Genomic DNA, 8,050 nt, shown 5'->3' on the forward strand with positions numbered 1-8,050 from the left:
CGTGTCAGATTAAGATATATGTGGTTAACTACATGTTGAAAAGTATATACATATTCTCTTCATCTGACAATTTAAGCGTGTCGAAAATGTGTGGGAGGGCGCCAAAATTTTCGAGCGCGGTAGTGTTTTTTCTTATTTTGAAGCTAATGATTCAAGAATAACAGAAAAAATATAATCTGACAGTTTTATCAAGCCGAAAAATTAAAAATTGGCCTTAAAGGTCACAAAAATCAGTTTTTTTTTAATTATCTCATCCCCTAGGCTTCAAATCTTTTCCGCATTCATTATAAAAGTTGTAGAGCATAATATTTTCTACAAATTTTGTCCTAAGCAATTTTTTCTACGTTCAAACGTTTTTGAGATATATGGCGATTAATGCGAGGTGTTTAGCGATACATGCTGAAGCGAAAATTCACTCGTTGGAAAATAGTACATTCTAAGGTTCAGTCAGAGACAACACTAAAATTTTCGTGACTAATTTCGAAATTGTCATCATAGAAATACCTTGTCATTTTGACAATTGGATGAATGTAGATTAGACTGGGATTCTACATTGACCTTGCCCTTGCATGTGTGGCTAAGCTCCTCTCCCTTATGGCCCTCTAACTCGAGAACGGTTAAGAGTATTAAAAATTGTTCAGACAAAAGTTGTGTAGAATTTTATTATCTACAACTTTCATAATAAATAAAAAAACGATTAGAGGTACAGGCAGAGGAATATTCGAAAAAAAAATCATTTTTATCATCTTCAAAGTGTCATATTAAGAAAAATGGTAAAGGAAAAAAGTGTTTCTTTTTGACCTCAAAAATCTAATGTTAAAATATTCGTATGAGTCAAAGATCTTGTATAAAGGGTGGTAGGGTGTAGGTACCTTTGCAAAATGATTCACTACTCGCACTGTATGTAGAAACTTATACATTTTATTTCTGAGTATTTCGGATGTGGCTCGCTTAAATGTCGAAATGAAAAACTGAAATTTTTGGCGAATAGTTGTTAGTCAAAAGCAGGAATCGAAATGACTCAGGTACCTATTTCCAAACGTCAGCAACACCGGCAAAGCGTTAAAACCAAGAGTTGTCTTGATCCGGATAAAAAAATCCTCCACGAATTTCCACATATCCCGAAACGAAACTCATTCAAAATAAACTCCCAAACATATGGGATCCTTTAGCGATAATCCGAAACATCGTTCTGCTGTAGGCAAAATCCGCCACGCAAAGCATGTTTAAACCGAGCCAATCGCCCCATGTCTAACGAAACCGGTAAGTTACGGTGATGTCCGCCTTATTGCCCAAGGCCCCGATAGATATTTAATACAATCAGTCTTGCCAAACTGGATTATCTCCTCCGAAATCCACCGTGCATCCTGCGATAGTTGTGGCGTTTCACAATGGGATCTCCCCTGTCTTCCAGATAAAGGAGCCGCCCTGATCTAATAATACACGTAAAGGTACACTTGCGGCGTAATGACACGATGTGGAAAAACGCTTCAAATACACTATAGAGTCATTCGGGCCAACTGTGCGCACTTTTGCCTTTCAAGCCTTACCCTGTTTCAAATGTTGAAGCTAGGAAAATTAAAACATATTCATAAGATAGAGAATTTTCTAATCTATAAGAAAACATCAAAAAGCAAACAAACAAAAACGTTTTCTTTCCGCAAAAATGAATTTAATAAAGAAAGTCGGAGTGCGTTCACATGCCCCGTATTGCGGGTAAGTGTGCGCACCCTCACGGGGTAAGTGAACGCAGTGCTTAGTGAACCACACAATCAAAACAAATTACAAAATAATGTCATCAAAATGTTACAATATTAGAGAAATGCTGTTTATTTTCAATACAGAAGCGCCTTTTTACAAGCAGTGCATTATTGTTCGTGCCACAATTCTTGGTGAACACAACACTTGATACATTCCCCTGTTGATGGCTCTTCATATTTTTCTGAACAAATAGGACAAAATAGATCGAGTCTTAACCAAGAAAAATCAACAATGTCATAATTTATTCCTCACTGAACTAATGCCCATATAATGAATCTATGCGCACACTTACCCGCGCACACTTTCCCCAGTTAGCCAAAATTTGAATTGACGTTCTTATAGAGTTGAGCAGCTAAGAGAACCTAAAATTTTGTATTATATATTTAGATTAATATGCCCATGATCGAATAAAATATTGTTTAACACTGAGGGACTCGGAACTTGGACCTGGCAGAATTAGCAGAGATGCTAAAAATTAACAAGAAAACTAGTGAATTTTATTGATTGCAAATAAAAAGTTAAAGAAACGTGGCACGGCGCACTCCTATGAAAAACTAATCTGGGGATTCTGCGCCCTTGCTTCACCCAAATGAACCCCTCTTTACAATGCATAGTCGAGATATAAGCACTGCGCACACTTACCCACTGCGCTCAGTTACCCCGAATGACTCTACAAGTTTTATCCACCATCTATGCAGAAAGCAATCATAATCTATGCGTTTCCTTGAGCAAAGTGATATATAAACCACTCGAGATTAATGAAATGACTTCATATTCAGAATCACAGACTGAAAACAGAAATATTGCTGTACAGGGTCAGTCTTTAACTCGTACAATTACACTGCTCCACATGAGTTAGGGATATTGACTTAAATTGCAAAAAAAATATAGTTAAAACAAGATTTTCGTGAGCAAAATTCATATTAATATGATTTCAAGTTGCAAATTAATTTTAGCCTGTAGGTCTGCAGCGTATACAGGGTGGTGAAAAATCGAGTAAAATAACGAAATTTTATTCCCAGAGAATTCAAGCATTTTAAGACTATGAATACAATGTATGGCCTCCACGGGCATCAATAACAGCTTGACATCTTCTTTGCATACTACACACGAGGTTGTTGAACATTTCTTGAGGAATTTGGTTCCATAAACGGGTCAAAAGCTCTCTCAGATCATTTAAGGATTCTGGGGTAGGTTGATGATTATCTAATCTTCTTTTGAGCATATCCCATGCATGTTCTATGCAATTTAAATCTGGTGAGTACGGAGGTATTGGTAAATGTGGAATACCAAGCTCCTGGCGCGCATTCTTAACTACGGCTACACAGTGCGGTCTAGCGTTATCGTCTAGAAATTGAAAAGTTTCTCCAATAGCAGCGTGAAAATTTGGCACAACATTGTCAATGACATGCTCCCTATAGTGTAAGGCGGTCATATTCCCAGGACAAATGTGTAGATCTGTGAGCCCGTTGAAACATATCCCGGCCCATACCATAACACTACCCCCTCGGAATGGATGGACTTCTTGGACATAGCGACGATTACGGGGTATGCGTAGGATTGTCCATACCCTTATTCTTCGAGAATCTGAAAATCGTGCATATCTGGATTCATCAGTGAAAAGGACACTACGCCATTTATCGTTCCAATTGATATGTTGCCTTGCCCATTCCAGTCTTTGACGCTTATGGTCACGTGTTAATGGAACTCCTCTTAATAGACGTCTAGAACCTAGATTCACCTCTCTCAAACGTCGTCTGATGGTTGGAAACTTGGACCCCATCTGCATTTTGAAGAGTATTCCGTAGTATTCTACACAGATGTAGGGTTTCTTCTCGCCGAAACGCTGATGAAACGATCCTGAGCAGGTGTTGTTTTTCGTCGCCCACCAAGCCTTGGTCTTTCCAACACGGAACCTGTCTCCCTGAACCTATTCCAAAGTCGAGATATCACACTTTGGCTGATTTGGAGCCTTTCCGCTACCACAACCTGAGTTAGGCCACCCTGTAGCATTCCGATAGCTCTATTAGCCTCAACGTTTGTCTTGGCATTTTCAGAAAAGTTCAAAAGTTTCTATGGAAATTCTAAATCCGCCACTGGCTATAGTTAACGCGGGTCAATAATATAAGTATATAGATACCTATTATACCTAGTATTATTCACAATCTTATAGAAGCTCAATACTGGAATATGCTATCTAAAACACAATAAATATAAATTTACAATTATCCAAATGCGAATTACCTGTAACTTTCCGAGAGTTCTTAGATGAAAACGTTTCGGTGTAGGTCTCAGCAAAATCGCTTGATGCAATTTTATACCAGAGGCAGAAATAGTAAAGTGAAAAGTCTGATTTTTAAATTATTTAATGATTAAAAGACATCAATCATCAGTCGTATATGATTCCTATCCTATCGATTATGGCGCAGCAATTTTCTTGAATTTTCATAGTGGAATGCCCCCTCTATGACGATTTCAAGAAAGGAATCTAATAACCTAGCGAAGTATCGATCGAAGAAAGTTGCAGAAGGGTGGGAACGCAGGATCGTCTTAATATTCTGATCTGAAATTCAAACAGAGGACAACAAGCGGGTGGTAAAGGGTGTTAGGAATATGCAACGTCTTCTACCGTATGATTTATTCTGTCTAATCGGATTTTCATCATTATACTATCGTATATCTGAATGAACTGACTGCTGCGATTCCTTTGCCAAAACGTTGTGAAGCTACTATACACGATGATACAATTTCGCAACAGTGGAATGCATATAGATACAGATCATTCCCATATTCTCATTTCTGAACTACGAGGATATATTGAAAAATTCTTAGCCTACTATAGAACCAAACAAAATTTCAACGTCAAAATATTTTATTAGGTACTCAACATATTCTCCTCTTAATTGGATACATTTATTACAGCGAACCTGCTACGTCTCTTAACCTTTCAAAAAAAATGTTTCTTCTTGCTCTGCAAACCAGACATCATTTATTACCTCCTCGTTGGAAGAAAGTTTACGACCTTTAAATTATTTTTTCAGTTGAGGAAAGAGATGATAGTCGAATTTAGCCAAATCTGGTGAATAAGGGTGCTCTAGTAATTCAAACCCTAAATCACGAATTTTTTGGATGGCCACATGAGTTTTGTGTGCAGGAGCGTTGTCCTGCAAAAAAAAAAATTTTCGAATCTACAATTTCGGTGGATATCTTGTTTCTTTTAATTTATTGCGTAACTCTGGTTTACTTTTTTGACTTCAAACGTCACACTGACACTTCTAATGAGTTATTGTTCGTTGCTTTGGTAATGCAATATTTTTTTCATGCATGGATCTGGTCTAGGCTAACTAGATATCAATACATCCTAGTAAATTGAGGTGTTAGTATCAAGGAAAATTAAGAATCATTGCAAATTGTAATGATATTTGTACATGTTTTTCACAGAATGCAATGAGCATATCTACCACCATTTATTCTATTCAAATGAAAACATAGTGATCTTTGATTATGTACCGTTTCAATGTCTACCTCGAGAATGGATCAAGAATATCAAGATAGGATTTCATAATTATTAGCAAATATTTGCGAAGACGATAAAAATTAAGTATAGCATGTATGTATAATACCATAAACTCATAGAGCTCCTTGAGTATTGATGATATTTAATCAAAGAACATTACAGTAATCATTCCTTTGATAATTAAAGTAAGGGTATAGATATATTTGGCAGAGCTACACAATTTTTTGAAGAAAGAGCACCTCTTAAATTTTTTCGTAACTATTCATTTACACCCTGCCTATCTATATATTCATGAAGCATACAAATTTGTTATTTTCTGTCGAAGACAATAAGGAAACATTTCAAGGGTTTATTGGATGAAATGAATTAATCGATATGTATCATGTAGGCTGGTGATTCATGACTCTGATCGATCTTCGTTATTTGTACAGTAATCATTAACAGATACCCACAGTAAATAGTGTTTATTCGTCGGATGAAAGAGAAATCTAATGAAGTATCTTATCAGCAACTGTAAGAAATGCGTTTTTAAGTGCGTCCTACTATTGAGTCATCTTCGAGGTGTTGAGAATAGAGAAAACGTAAATGAATTTGGTGATTCACAGATGCCTATTCATTGACAACTGAAATACTCCAACAATATTTTTCTGAAACTGCTAATTGAAGAAGCTGTAAAGGCATAAGGAATTTGGATGAGGAAATTGAATGGAATTTATGAATTCCAGCAAAATACGAACAGAAAAAAATGATAATAGCTACGCTATGAAATGATTACCTATGTTTGCCCCCATTTTCGTACATACGAGTATATTTTTTACAAGAATCAAAACAATCTGTGAAAATTTTTACATATACGTCAAAAATTATTTTGGATGAATCGAGGTATTATGGTTTTGATGAAATTATTTTACTTATTTCAGTAATACGAATAAATCACAGTAATAATCCTATATATTTGATTCTCCATAAATAATTAATTGATGTGCATGGCCAATACTTAATGCTTATTCATAAACTAAACTGAAGAAGATGTATTTTATGATTTCCATGATGAGTTTCAGCTCTAAGAGGTCCATATTATTGGAAGTAGTTGCTGAAAATTATCTCCACTTTGTTTCGAACACTTCTCACATCTTATGATGGATTCAAAAACTTTATGGGAAAGATCATAGTTATTAGATGAATTTTTTCAATGGTCTTAGTTCTTAGTTGATCAGAATCAGAAATACGTAGATAGCTAAGGTTTCTGCACACATAATTGTGCTTGCTCTAGATTCATCCTATTGACACCGTTGCACCGTTCATCAAAATTCAGTTATGCTATAACAAGTACGATAATTTCTTCTTTATAAGATTCTGCTGTTAAAGCTCTACCGAAGAAAATGAGCTAACTTAGGTTTTTCCGTATAATATTGATATTAATTGAATAACAATTCAGTTGATTACTTTCACACTGGAATGAGACTATAAGGATTTTTGGGAGCTGATTGACCCTAAGTATTTATTTTAAGAGGGTGTATCATTCTTTTCAAATAGATAGACCATTTGTGGGCCCTTCAGGTGGGTAAAAATCGAAAATAATTTCGGTACGAACGGCTTCATTGAAACATTTTAGAAAATGTGCCCCCTGCTCTGGGATGTTGAATAATAAAGCATGAGTTTGTGGGTAGATTAAATATATAACTGTGTACACTACGATCTTTGCCTGTGTGGCTCGCGTGGTAGAGAATTTCGTACAAAACCGTATTTGAAGAGTATACAAAACGAAAGTATACCCGAGTTTGGTGTGGAAATATTTACCGACAGTTATACATTTTCCTGCTAAATAAATTATTCTAGTAAATGTCGGAGTTATACACCACGGTCGAGGAGGGAGCAAAAGTCAATGTTTGGCATAAATGATGGTAAAATGTTTTAAAATGTTTGCAGAGAAAACTTGCAGATTTATACTCCTGCTCCGTTCCCTTCACTTCGCTCCTTTATATCACCATGTTGGGGGAGAATCGATAAAGTACATAATTCCCGTAAAAATACAATTCCTTTTTGTTCCCACCGGTTTCACTTTTATTGACTAATTCCTGGAGAAACTATGTTGATTCAAGTTTGTTTGTTTCGAGCGGAGATGACTCCATTACGGAGTTTATACTCTATGAAAAATGCTAATTCATTTTTTACTCGATATCCATTTATTAGGAGATGATATTTAATTTTTTTTTTTGGGCAAATCGTAGAATGTACGAGGATGTATTGATATCTAGTTAGCCTAGACCAGTTCCACGCATAAAAAAATATTGCGTTACCATAGCAACGTCAGTGTGAAGTTTGAGGTCAAAAAAGTTAACCAGAGTTACGCAATAAATTCCACCGAAATTGTGAAAATCGAAAAATTGGAGTATCGAGCCATCGTTGAGTACCTGTATTTAAAAGGGTTAAGAGGTAAGCAGATTAACGAAGATAATGCTTAATACCCTTGGTGATCAATGTCCTTCGTATGCGACCATGAAAAATTTGGATTGCAAGCTTCAAGAGAGGTAAATTTTCCATTGATGGTGATGACCGATCGGGAAGGCCAGTTTCTGTGACATTCCCCGAAAATATAGATGCAGTTCATGACATGATTTTATCAGATAGTCGAATTGTGCTAAAACGGATATCTGAAGCACTGAATATTTCATACGAACGCGTTCATCATATAGTTCACGTCAATTTCGACATGAGAAAAATTGCTGCAAAATGGATCCCCAAATGTTTGAATGTTGAACAAAAGCGTGC

This window comes from Coccinella septempunctata, chromosome 2 (genome assembly GCF_907165205.1).
Source record: "Coccinella septempunctata chromosome 2, icCocSept1.1, whole genome shotgun sequence".
Lineage (NCBI taxonomy): Eukaryota > Metazoa > Arthropoda > Insecta > Coleoptera > Coccinellidae > Coccinella > Coccinella septempunctata.